The following is a 13,291-nucleotide window of genomic DNA, read 5'->3' as shown; positions in this document are numbered from 1 at the left end:
AATGCCGTTCCACGTATGGTAAAATTAGTAAGACAGATTTGTTCTTCGGGTCAGTACGATTACAGCGATACCTCATTTATATCTTTATGTTTTTGCGCTTTTACACAATAAAAACTATTTTATAGAAAAAATATTTATTTTTACATTGCTTTATTCTGAGATCTATAACTTTTTTTTATTTTTCTACTGATGATGCAGTATGGCAGCTGTTTTTTTGCTGGACAAGATGACGTTTTCGGCTGTACCTTTTTTATTTACATCAGTCTTTTTTATTGCGTTTTATTTCACTTTTTGTGGCGGTATGATAATAAAGCGTTGTTTTTTTGTCTCGTTTATTTTTACGGTGTTCACTGAAAGGGTTAATTAGTGGGACAGTTTTATAGAGCGGGTCATTACGGACCCGGCAATACCAAATATGTGTACTTATATTGTTTGATTTTTATGTACAGAAATGTATTTATTGGGAAAAAATATTTTTTCTTTATTTCAATATTTTAAAAATATATATTTTTACGCATTGTCCCAAGATGGGACATCACTATCAGATCAGGGTTTCGTTCAGAGTTGTGGAGAGACCGGCTTGTGTAGGCGATCACTTGCTCTTTTCCTCCCTGTATCTGGGACAGCACAGCTCCTAGCCTATGTAGACTTCCATCGGTGTGGAGAATAAACGGTTTGGAGAAATCTGCATATGCCAGTACAGGTGCCTCAGTTAACGCCATCTTCAAAGCTCGAAACGCCTCCTCCTGATGGTCTCCCCGCGAAATGGCCCTGCTCTTTGCACCCGACGGTACTCCTTTCAGCAATTCCAGTAGGGGATTGACAATGCGAGTGAAATTTTTCACAAATCGTCGGTAGTATCCTGTGACTCCTAAGGAAGACGAACATCCTTTACAGTCTTCGGAGTAGGCTAATCCTGTACTGCTGCGATTTTTTTTCCCATGATGGTCTCACCCCTTCCGCAGACACTACATGTTCCAAGTATTCAATTTACATAGCAACATAGTTAGCAAGGCCGAAAAAAAGGTATATGTCCATCCAGTTCAGCCTATATTCTGTCAGAATAAATCCCTAGATCTACATCTTTGTAAAGAACCTAATAACTATAAAACACAATATTGTTACGCTCCAGGAAGACATCCAGGCCTCTCTTGAACCCCTCGACTGAGTTCGCCATCACCACTTCCTCAGGCAAGCAATTCCAGATTCTCACCGCCCTAACAGTAAAGAATCCTCTTCTATGTTGGTGGAAAAACCTTCTCTCCTCCAGACGCAAAGAATGCCCCCTTGTGCCCGTCACCTTCCTTGGTATAAACAGATCCTCAGCGAGATATTTGTATTGTCCCCTTATATACTTATACATGGTTATTAGATCGCCCCTCAGTCGTCTTTTTTCTAGACTAAATAATCCTAATTTTGCTAATCTCTATGGGTATTGTAGTTCCCCCATCCCCTTTATTAATTTTGCTGCCCTCCTTTGTACTCACTCTAGTTCCATTATATCCTTCCTGAGCACAGGTGCCCAAAACTCTACACAGTACTCCATGTGCGGTCTAACTAGGGATTTGTACAGAGGCAGTATAATGCTCTCATTATGTGTATCCAGACCTCTTTTAATGCACCCCATGATCCTGTTTGCCTTGGCAGCCGCTGCCTAGCACTGGCTGCTCCAGGTAAGTTTATCATTAACTAGGATCCCCAAGTCCTTCTCCCTGTCAGATTTACCCAGTGGTTTCCCGTTCAGTGTGTAATGGTGATATTGATTCCTTCTTCCCATGTGTATAACCTTACATTTATCATTGTTATACCGCATCTGCCACCTTTCAGCCCAAGTTTCCAACTTATCCAGATCCATCTGTAGCAGAATACTATCTTCTCTTGTATTAACTGCTTTACATAGTTTTGTATCATCTGCAAATATCGATATTTTACTGTGTAAACCTTCTACCGGATCATTAATGCATATGTTGAAGAGAACAGGTCCCAATACCGACCCCTGCGGTACCCCACTGGTCACAGCGACCCAGTTAGAGACTATACCATTTATAACCACCCTCTGCTTTCTATCACAGCCAATTACTTAGGCTGGTTTCACATTTGCGTTGGGCAAAGCTGCCTACTTCCTCCGTTAAGCCCCACCCACTGCCACACCTCTTCCATTCAGCTCCATCTACGTCTGCATGCATCCTGCATACCTATCTTTAACATTGGGTAAGCAGGCCATTCAGATGCATGCAGATGTGTCCGCATGCGTCGTTTTGACGCTGCGCCAAACTCAACATCTTGCATTTTGTTGCGGTCGGCGCAGCGTCAAAACGACGCATGTGGATGCATCCGCATGGCCTTCGTACCCAATGTTAAAGATAGGTACGCAGGATGCATGCAGACGTAGGTGGAGCTGAATGAAAGGTGTGGCAGTGGGCAGGGATTAACGGAGGAAGTACGCAGCATTGCCCAACGCAAATGTGAAACTAGCCTTAACCATTTACACACATTTTCCCCCAGACCCAGCAATCTCATTTTGTGTACCAACCTCTTGTGTGGCACGGTTTCAAACGCTTCAGAAAAATCAAGATATTCAATGTCCAATGACTCACCGTGGTCCAGCCTATAGCTTACCTCTTCATAAAAGCAGATTAGATTGGTTTGACAGGAGCGATTCCTCATAAACCCATGCTGATATGGAGTTAAACAGTTATTCTCATGGAGATAATCCAGAATAACATCCCTCAGAAACCCTTCAAATATTTTACCAACAATAGAGGTTAGACTTACTGGCCTATCATTTCCAGGTTCACTTTCAGAGCCTTTTTTGAATATTGGCACCACATTTGCTATGCACCAGGAGTCTTCTGGCAAATGTGTGTTTCCCAGGTTTGTTGAGGTGTAGTCCGTCTCTGGCGAGGAGTCCGTCATACAGGTAATTCACACCGTGGTCCAGGAATCTGAATCTTTGTTGTCTGCACCACCATCTTTTTCGCAATTTGGGTGCGAAAAAGAAGACACTTCACCTTCAGGCCATGTTTCTGTAGACGACTCAATACTTGTTCCAGTCTCTGCAGTTTAAATCTCCCAGACACCTTTCCATCAGTCGTTAGAAGGTCCTGGGAGCATTAGCCAGGCCAAATGGCATCCGGTTAAATTCAAACAACCTCATAGGCAGTATGAAGGCTGTCTTTGCTCGATCTTGCTCGGACATGGGGACTTGCCAATATCTGCTGGCCAGATCCAACAACGAGAAGTATTTAGCATTTCCCAGAGCAGACAATGATTCCTCAATTCTGGGTAAGGGATACAAATCTTGCACAGTACAGGCATTCAATTTCCGATAATCTATGCAGAACCGCAGAGTCCCGTCCTTTTTCCGCTCAAGCACAATGGGGGCTGCCCATGGGCTTTGGCTTTCTCTAATCTCTCCACTCTGTAACATTTGTGTTAACATTACCTTCACTTCTTGATACATTTGTGGTGGGATCTGACAGTAGTGTTCTCAGATAGGTGCAGCAATCCCAGATGGGATTTCATGAGTGATTGCCGTGGTACACACAAAATCATCATCATGGAGGGCAAAAACATCCTGGAATCGGCCAAGCAGAGCTTCCACCTGTTGTGGCAAAAGCTCCTTTAGTTCAGCCCGCATCAGTTCTAGAATTCGGCGCCCTTCCTGTAGGTGTTGGGGATCTGGTTCAGAAGACACCTTTACGGCCATTGTCCAGAGATCTCCCTGCTTCACTGTCAACTGGACAGCCTTCGGTGGTATCAGCTTTTCAGGCATGCCCAAGATCTGCGTTACTTCGCTTTTAGGTGTAAGTGTGAGATTATCTTCTCTGAGATTGACACACCGTACTAGTACATTACCGTCGTGGACAGTGGCTAGCGTCCGCGCAACCAGGAGCCCTGGAGGTAGTTGCTCCATAAAAGCTGGTTCTATTAGAACTTCCAGGGGAGTACAGGCTTGGATGGGCTGAGTGAGCACCGTTTGACCTGGTGACAAGGTTGGCTGCGGCTGTAGCTGCCACTTTTCTCAAGGTTTTTCCGTCGCACGAAGTCTCTTGGGCCTGCGAGACCCGGATAAACTGTTGAAACACCCTCCTTTGGGGGGTGAGAGGGCTCCACTACTTCAAGAACACGTCTCATTGATTTCTAGAAGAGTTCCAAGTTCTTTTAGGACGTTCATCCCTAAAGACACAGTAGGACCATTGCCTGGGTCCCCCGTGGTCAACACGACTCCTTTTCGACCCACATTTTTACCACACACGGAGATGTGCATCCAGACCATCCCTGCAACCGAGATGGGCAACTGGTTTGCAGCTGTCAACTTGATCACTGGACCCCATTCAGTTCGCATTGTCTCAGAGAAATGTCTTCAGAAATATGACTCCGGCATCGTGGTTACTTGTGAGCCTGTGTCAAATGAACACCGAATGGCCCGACAATCTATTTCGGCCCATACGAGAGGACACAAAGATACTAAACTTGTGGGACTTCTTGCCGGATACATCCCTGGGCCAAGTGTCCAGGTTCTCCACAGTTGTAGCAGGTGGGTGGTGTTTGTCTGCGAGTGGGTATCGCTTCCCATCGCGGCTCTGGGCCAGTTCTTCCTTCGGGGGTGTGTGGTGGTAACGAAGCTTTTCTCCTGGAGTCAGATATTTCTTCTCGTATGTCTTGCAGTCCTATCAGTAGCTCTCTCACCCAACTTGGTACAGCTGCTAGTGCCAGAGATACCTCCCTGCTGGGACTGTCACCCCCTGCTCCTGCTCACGTGCGTGCGCCTCAGCCTCAACTTCCAAAGAGGTCATGTGAGGATTTACCCGCAAGCACTCTCGCAAGGCCTGTATTAACATCGCGCCTCTCAAGCCTGCTACTAATTGATCTTGCAGTAGAATATCAGAGGGCCCTACGCCTACACCGTCACGCTTGACAATTACACTACGGATCTCCTGCAGTGCAGTCATGTACTGGGTCACGGTCTCCCCCTCTCTCTGTACACGACTAAATAGACGGATGCGCAATTCTCCAACGTCTGTAGGGTCTCCGTGCATCTCCAGTATTTGCAACATCTTATCAAAGGTATCCCGTTCATGGAGGGGCCGGGGCATGACGGAACTCCGCTCTGGGCACATAACACACACGGCTCCTCGCACAATACACACACGGATCTGCGCACATTACACACACGGCTCCGCTTCACGCACATTACACAAGCGGCTCCGCGCACTCACACACAGCTCCGTTCAACGCACATTACACACACGGCTCTGCTGTCCACACATTACACATATTGCTCCGCACACATTCCACACACGGCTCCGCTCCGCACACATTCCACACACGGCTCCACTCACATGACACACACGGCTCAGCGCACATTACACACACGGCTCCGCTCCGCACACATTACACACACGGCTCCACTCACATTACACACACGGCTCCGCTCAGCACACATTACACACGCGGCTCCGCACACATTACACACACGGCTCCGCTCCGCACACATTACACACACGGCTCCGCTCACATTACACACACGGCTCCGCACACATTACACACACATTACACACTTGGCTCCGCACACATTACACACACGGCTCCGCTCCGCACACATTACACACACGGCTCCGCTCCGCACACATTACACACACATTACACACACGGCTCCGCTCCGCACACATTACACACACGGCTCCGCTCCGCACACATTACACACACGGCTCCGCTCCGCACACATTACACACACGGCTCCGCTCCGCACACATTACACACACGGCTCCGCTCCGCACACATTACACACACGGCTCCGCTCCGCACACATTACACACACGGCTCCGCTCCGCACACATTACACACACGGCTCCGCTCCGCACACATTACACACACATTACACACACGGCTCCGCTCCGCACACATTACACACACATTACACACACGGCTCCGCTCCCCACACATTACACACACGGCTCCGCTCCGCACACATTACACACACGGCTCCGCGCCGCACACATTACACACACGACTCCGCTCCGCACACATTACACACACGGCTCCGCTCCGCACACATTACACACACGGCTCCGCGCCGCACACATTACACACACGACTCCGCTCTGCACACATTACACACACGGCTCCGCACACATTACACACACGGCTCCGCTCCGCACACATTACACACACGGCTCCGCTCCGCACACATTACACACACGGCTCCGCGCCGCACACATTACACACACGACTCCGCTCCGCACACATTACACACACGGCTCCGCACACATTACACACACGGCTCCGCACACATTACACACACGGCTCCGCTCCGCACACATTACACACACGACTCCGCGCCGCACACATTACACACACGGCTCCGCTCCGCACATATTACACACACGGCTCCGCTCACATTACACACACGGCTCCGCTCCGCACACATTACACACACGGCTCCGCTCACATTACACACACGGCTCCGCTCCGCACACATTACACACACGGCTCCGCTCCGCACACATTACACACACGGCTCCGCTCTGCACACATTACACACACGGCTCCGCTCCGCACACATTACACACACGGCTCCGCTCCATCCTCCTCTATCACACTAGACATCATCCAGCACAGCAGAGTCCTGCAGACACTGAGAACCCTGGAGCTCCGCCCCTGATCATGTGACTCCTCCCCATGTGACTGATCACATGACGGTGACGTCACACAGGTCCTGTCCGCACACGGAGCCGCTCTGCAGGTGGAGGAGGTAGGTGCTGTGTCCTCACCCCGATCTACAGGGAGTCGCCCTATTTATAGCCACCATCACCCTGCACTGTATATGGGGGAGAGAGAGTGACAGACCCCGCACTACACATGGAGGAGAGAGAGTGACAGACCCCGCACTACACATGGAGGAGAGAGAGTGACAGACCCCGCACTACACATGGAGGAGAGAGAGTGACAGACCCTGCACTACACATGGGGGAGAGAGAGTGACAGACCCCGCACTACACATGGAGGAGAGAGAGTGACAGACCCCGCACTACACATGGAGGAGAGAGTGACAGACCCCGCACTACACATGGAGGAGAGAGAGTGACAGACCCCGCACTACACATGGAGGAGAGAGAGTGACAGACCCCGCACTACACATGGGGGAGAGAGAGTGACAGACCCCGCACTACACATGGGGGAGAGAGAGTGACAGACCCCGCACTACACATGGAGGAGAGAGAGTGACAGACCCCGCACTACACATGGAGGAGAGAGAGTGACAGACCCTGCACTACACATGGGGGAGAGAGAGTGACAGACCCCGCACTACACATGGGGGAGAGAGAGTGACAGACCCCGCACTACACATGGGGGAGAGAGAGTGACAGACCCCGCACTACACATGGAGGAGAGAGAGTGACAGACCCCGCACTACACATGGGGGAGAGAGAGTGACAGACCCCGCACTACACATGGAGGAGAGAGAGTGACAGACCCCGCACTACACATGGAGGAGAGAGAGTGACAGACCCTGCACTACACATGGGGGAGAGAGAGTGACAGACCCCGCACTACACATGGAGGAGAGAGAGTGACAGACCCTGCACTACACATGGGGGAGAGAGAGTGACAGACCCTGCACTACACATGGAGGAGAGAGAGTGACAGACCCCGCACTACACATGGAGGAGAGAGAGTGACAGACCCTGCACTACACATGGGGGAGAGAGAGTGACAGACCCCGCACTACACATGGAGGAGAGAGAGTGACAGACCCTGCACTACACATGGAGGAGAGAGAGTGACAGACCCCGCACTACACATGGGGGAGAGAGAGTGACAGACCCTGCACTACACATGGAGGAGAGAGAGTGACAGACCCTGCACTACACATGGGGGAGAGAGAGTGACAGACCCTGCACTACACATGGAGGAGAGAGAGTGACAGACCCTGCACTACACATGGGGGAGAGAGAGTGACAGACCCCGCACTACACATGGGGGAGAGAGAGTGACAGACCCCGCACTACACATGGAGGAGAGAGAGTGACAGACCCTGCACTACACATGGAGGAGAGAGAGTGACAGACCCCGCACTACACATGGAGGAGAGAGAGTGACAGACCCCGCACTACACACGGGGGAGAGAGAGTGACAGACCCTGCACTACACATGGAGGAGAGAGAGTGACAGACCCCGCACTACACATGGAGGAGAGAGAGTGACAGACCCCGCACTACACATGGAGGAGAGAGAGTGACAGACCCCGCACTACACATGGAGGAGAGAGAGTGACAGACCCCGCACTACACATGGAGGAGAGAGAGTGACAGACCCCGCACTACACATGGGGGAGAGAGAGTGACAGACCCCGCACTACACATGGGGGAGAGAGAGTGTCACGATTCACACCGTGACCGTCACCCCTACGTCACGGGTCGGGGTGACTTTAGGCCAACAGACGGCTATCACATGTGCAGGGGGGTTATCTTAGTTATCGCTCCACTGCTAACAATGTGATGAAACAACACACACAAGGCTATAGACCTCTTAGTTTACAGCAGGGGCTTATTTTAGGTATCCCACTGCTCTTCAATATACCACGAACTGCAGGGATTTATGTATATCCCGCTTACAGTTCCACTTAACACTTGCAGCTCTCTGGCGCCCCCTTACTCTCAGGTCAGATTAGGTACTGCACCCTGGGTAATTAGTCGCCAGACAGGCTGCCTGCTATGTACTGGCTATTGGGCACGCTGCAGCGACGCGATAAACTACTCCCACTCAGGCAGGAACAATAATTATTAACGCCGCAGTCGCTACAACATCACCCAAAAGCCTGCACGGTATTGCTGCTACCAGCTCCGATTAAACGGGTCCGAAGCTAACTCAACACAGTAGCGTAATTCCCTTCAGGAGACTTAGGGTACGTTTTAGAGCATGGAGAAAGAACTAGTATTAAATATATACCCCACAAAAGTTAGGCAGTGCTTTATCAAAATATTTTACAAGGATGTTACAAAAGAGACAATTGCAAATATGTACAGGGTAATTATAAAAAAACAAGGATTACATGAGAATAACACTTACATGTGTTCAAAGCATTGCAGGCAACCAGGCTAGTGGAGTTTCCATCTGTCCCAATGCATCAGTAGCACTCTGGGTAGGAACAGCTCTTCACGTCAGACTCACATGTTCTCCCAGCAGCAGACTGACTCCTGGGATCTGGCCAGACAGTTATAGCTGCAGCCTGTGACATCCTAGAAAGGGGTTGGATCACCTCGTCCCTCCTACCTCTTCAGCTTTAGTAATTCAACCTTAAATTTGTCTAATTTCTATAACTCCGCTCCAGAACATGTCATGGTCATAACAAACCCAGCATTCATCTCGTATTAACATTGGCATTCTAACGAGATCAAATATGTCATATGTGTGATGCGTCATTACAGAGAAATCCCTACTTTTTTACCTGATGGAGTTAGAAGCTCAGGTTTACCGTGGTGGATAGATCCACCGAGAGAGATTAAGAATATGTATTTTCCTGTTCCTATCTTAAATGGTTTGCCTAATATCTTACAAAAACAGAACAAAGAACTTCCATGGATTCTAGAGATTTCTAATCCAGTTATAGCTGGAGAAGAGTTTGAGCCTTCCAAAGCGATCGTAAATTCCTTTCTTCAATAAATCTCCCCCCAGTACATTGGCAAGGCAGCTCTTGGCTGAGTGAAAGGGAAGGGGGGGGGGGGGGGGGCTTTTTAGCCTACAGCCTGCTAACAAGAGAAACTACTTATATGATATTTCATACAATATCGTGACAGATTGTGACAGACCCTGCACTACACATGGAGGAGAGAGAGTGACAGACCTTGCACTACACATGGAGGAGAGAGAGTGACAGACCCTGCACTACACATGGAGGAGAGAGAGTGACAGACCCTGCACTACACATGGAGGAGAGAGAGTGACAGACCCTGCACTACACATGGAGGAGAGAGAGTGACAGATCCTGCACTACTCATGGAGGAGAGAGAGTGACAGACCCTGCACTACACATGGAGGAGAGTGAGTGATAGACCCTGCACTACACATGGAGGAGAGAGAGTGACAGACCCTGCACTACACATGGAGGAGAGAGAGTGACAGATCCTGCACTACACATGGGGGAGAGAGAGTGACAGACCCTGCACTACACATGGAGGAGAGAGAGTGACAGACCCTGCACTACACATGGGGGAGAGAGAGTGACAGACCCCGCACTACACATGGGGGAGAGAGAGTGACAGACCCCGCACTACACATGGAGGAGAGAGAGTGACAGACCCCGCACTACACATGGAGGAGAGAGAGTGACAGACCCTGCACTACACATGGGGGAGAGAGTGACAGACCCTGCACTACACATGGAGGAGAGAGAGTGACAGACCCTGCACTACACATGGGGGAGAGAGAGTGACAGACCCCGCACTACACATGGGGGAGAGAGAGTGACAGACCCCGCACTACACATGGAGGAGAGAGAGTGACAGACCCTGCACTACACATGGGGGAGAGAGAGTGACAGACCCTGCACTACACATGGAGGAGAGAGAGTGACAGACCCTGCACTACACATGGGGGAGAGAGAGTGACAGACCCCGCACTACACATGGATGAGAGAGAGTGACAGACCCCGCACTACACATGGAGGAGAGAGAGTGACAGACCCTGCACTACACATGGAGGAGAGAGAGTGACAGACCCTGCACTACACATGGAGGAGAGAGAGTGACAGACCCTGCACTACACATGGAGGAGAGAGAGTGACAGACCCTGCACTACACATGGAGGAGAGAGAGTGACAGACCCTGCACTACACATGGGGGAGAGAGTGACAGACTCTGCACTACACATGGGGGAGAGAGAGTGACAGACCCCGCACTACACATGGGGGAGAGAGTGACAGACCCCGCACTACACATGGGGGAGAGAGAGTGACAGACCCCGCACTACACATGGAGGAGAGAGAGTGACAGACCCTGCACTACACATGGGGGAGAGAGAGTGACAGACCCCGCACTACACATGGGGGAGAGAGAGTGACAGACCCCGCACTACACATGGAGGAGAGAGAGTGACAGACCCCGCACTACACATGGAGGAGAGAGAGTGACAGACCCTGCACTACACATGGGGGAGAGAGTGACAGACCCCGCACTACACATGGGGGAGAGAGAGTGACAGACCCTGCACTACACATGGAGGAGAGAGAGTGACAGACCCCGCACTACACATGGAGGAGAGAGAGTGACAGACCCCGCACTACACATGGAGGAGAGAGAGTGACAGACCCTGCACTACACATGGGGGAGAGAGTGACAGACCCCGCACTACACATGGGGGAGAGAGAGTGACAGACCCTGCACTACACATGGGGGAGAGAGAGTGACAGACCCCGCACTACACATGGAGGAGAGAGAGTGACAGACCCCGCACTACACATGGAGGAAAGAGAGTGACAGACCCTGCACTACACATGGAGGAGAGAGAGTGGCAGACCCTGCACTACACATGGAGGAGAGAGAGTGACAGACCCTGCACTACACATGGGGGATAGAGAGTGACAGACCCTGTACTACACATGGGGGAGAGAGAGTGACAGACCCCGCACTACACATGGATGAGAGAGAGTGACAGACCCCGCACTACACATGGAGGAGAGAGAGTGACAGACCCTGCACTACACATGGAGGAGAGAGTGACAGACCCTGCACTACACATGGGGGAGAGAGTGACAGACTCTGCACTACACATGGGGGAGAGAGAGTGACAGACCCTGCACTACACATGGGGGAGAGAGTGACAGACCCCGCACTACACATGGGGGAGAGAGAGTGACAGACCCCGCACTACACATGGAGGAGAGAGAGTGACAGACCCTGCACTACACATGGGGGAGAGAGAGTGACAGACCCCGCACTACACATGGAGGAGAGAGAGTGACAGACCCTGCACTACATATGGAGGAGAGAGAGTGACAGACCCTGCACTACACATGGGGGAGAGAGAGTGACAGACCCTGCACTACACATGGGGGAGAGAGTGACAGACCCCGCACTACACATGGGGGAGAGAGAGTGACAGACCCTGCACTACACATGGAGGAGAGAGAGTGACAGACCCCGCACTACACATGGAGGAGAGAGAGTGACAGACCCTGCACTACACATGGGGGAGAGAGTGACAGACCCCGCACTACACATGGGGGAGAGAGAGTGACAGACCCTGCACTACACATGGAGGAGAGAGAGTGACAGACCCTGCACTACACATGGAGGAGAGAGTGACAGACCCCGCACTACACATGGGGGAGAGAGAGTGACAGACCCTGCACTACACATGGAGGAGAGAGAGTGACAGACCCTGCACTACACATGGAGGAGAGAGAGTGACAGACCCCGCACTACACATGGAGGAGAGAGTGACAGACCCTGCACTACACATGGAGGAGAGAGAGTGACAGACCCCGCACTACACATGGGGGAGAGAGAGTGACAGACCCCGCACTACACATGGGGGAGAGAGAGTGACAGACCCTGCACTACACATGGGGGAGAGAGAGTGACAGACCCTGCACTACACATGGAGGCTCCTGTAATGACTCAGTGCAGGGAGGAACCTTTCTTCTGTTGCACATTATTTCTCAGTTATCAGGATGTCACAATACACATGGAGGCTCCTATAGTTTTTTTTGTGTGTGAGTGGTGAAGGACACGGGCAGGAAGTGTCCAGTGTGACGGTTCCTCCTTGGTGACGTGTTGTATGTTCTGAGCGGCCTCGATGCTGAATAATCTCTCGTGATCAGTAATATTGTTGTTCTGCGCATTTCCAGTTCATTGTTTGTAGAACTACAATGATCTCAGTCGGCGGTGATCTATTGCAGCAGCTCAGACTTTGGGCTTCTCTACAAAGAGATTCATATGTAACAATGGATTCCAGTCATGAAGGAGGAATCTTTGTTTCTCAGTAGATCAAGAAGTCGCGGTGTCTTGGAGTTTGGTCATGACATCTGCGGTGTGAATCTAGAGAAGACATATTCTATCAAGAATCAGAGATTAATATAATATCTATAACAAAGTCACCTCAGCTTCGCTGCTGGTCCATCCCATAAATCTCCCTCCTTATCACTGTGTTTCATCTCTCTGTAAATAATAACATGCGATGAATATGTGTTAGAATAACAAAACCAGTTGGTAAATATACCAAAGCTGTAGATAGAGATACGGGTCTCACACGAGGCTCTAATATTAGTCGCCAGGGGAAAGTATAC

General features: G+C 50.6%; 1 protein-coding gene across 1 annotated transcript in view; it reads left to right on the top strand.

Annotated features, from left to right (window-relative positions):
- The first annotated feature begins 6,733 nt into the window (after nt 1-6,733).
- The window catches only part of LOC138659016 (zinc finger protein 271-like), a 53,369-nt gene continuing 46,811 nt past the window's right edge, over nt 6,734-13,291 (top strand). Inside the window, exon 1 of the mRNA XM_069745876.1 lies at nt 6,734-6,757. The gene's annotated coding sequence lies outside the window, so the exon portion shown is untranslated. The remainder of the gene's footprint in view (nt 6,758-13,291) is intronic.

The sequence above is a fragment of the Ranitomeya imitator genome, chromosome 1 (assembly GCF_032444005.1).
Source record: "Ranitomeya imitator isolate aRanImi1 chromosome 1, aRanImi1.pri, whole genome shotgun sequence".
NCBI lineage: Eukaryota > Metazoa > Chordata > Amphibia > Anura > Dendrobatidae > Ranitomeya > Ranitomeya imitator.
This window is presented reverse-complemented; position numbering and strand designations above follow the sequence as displayed.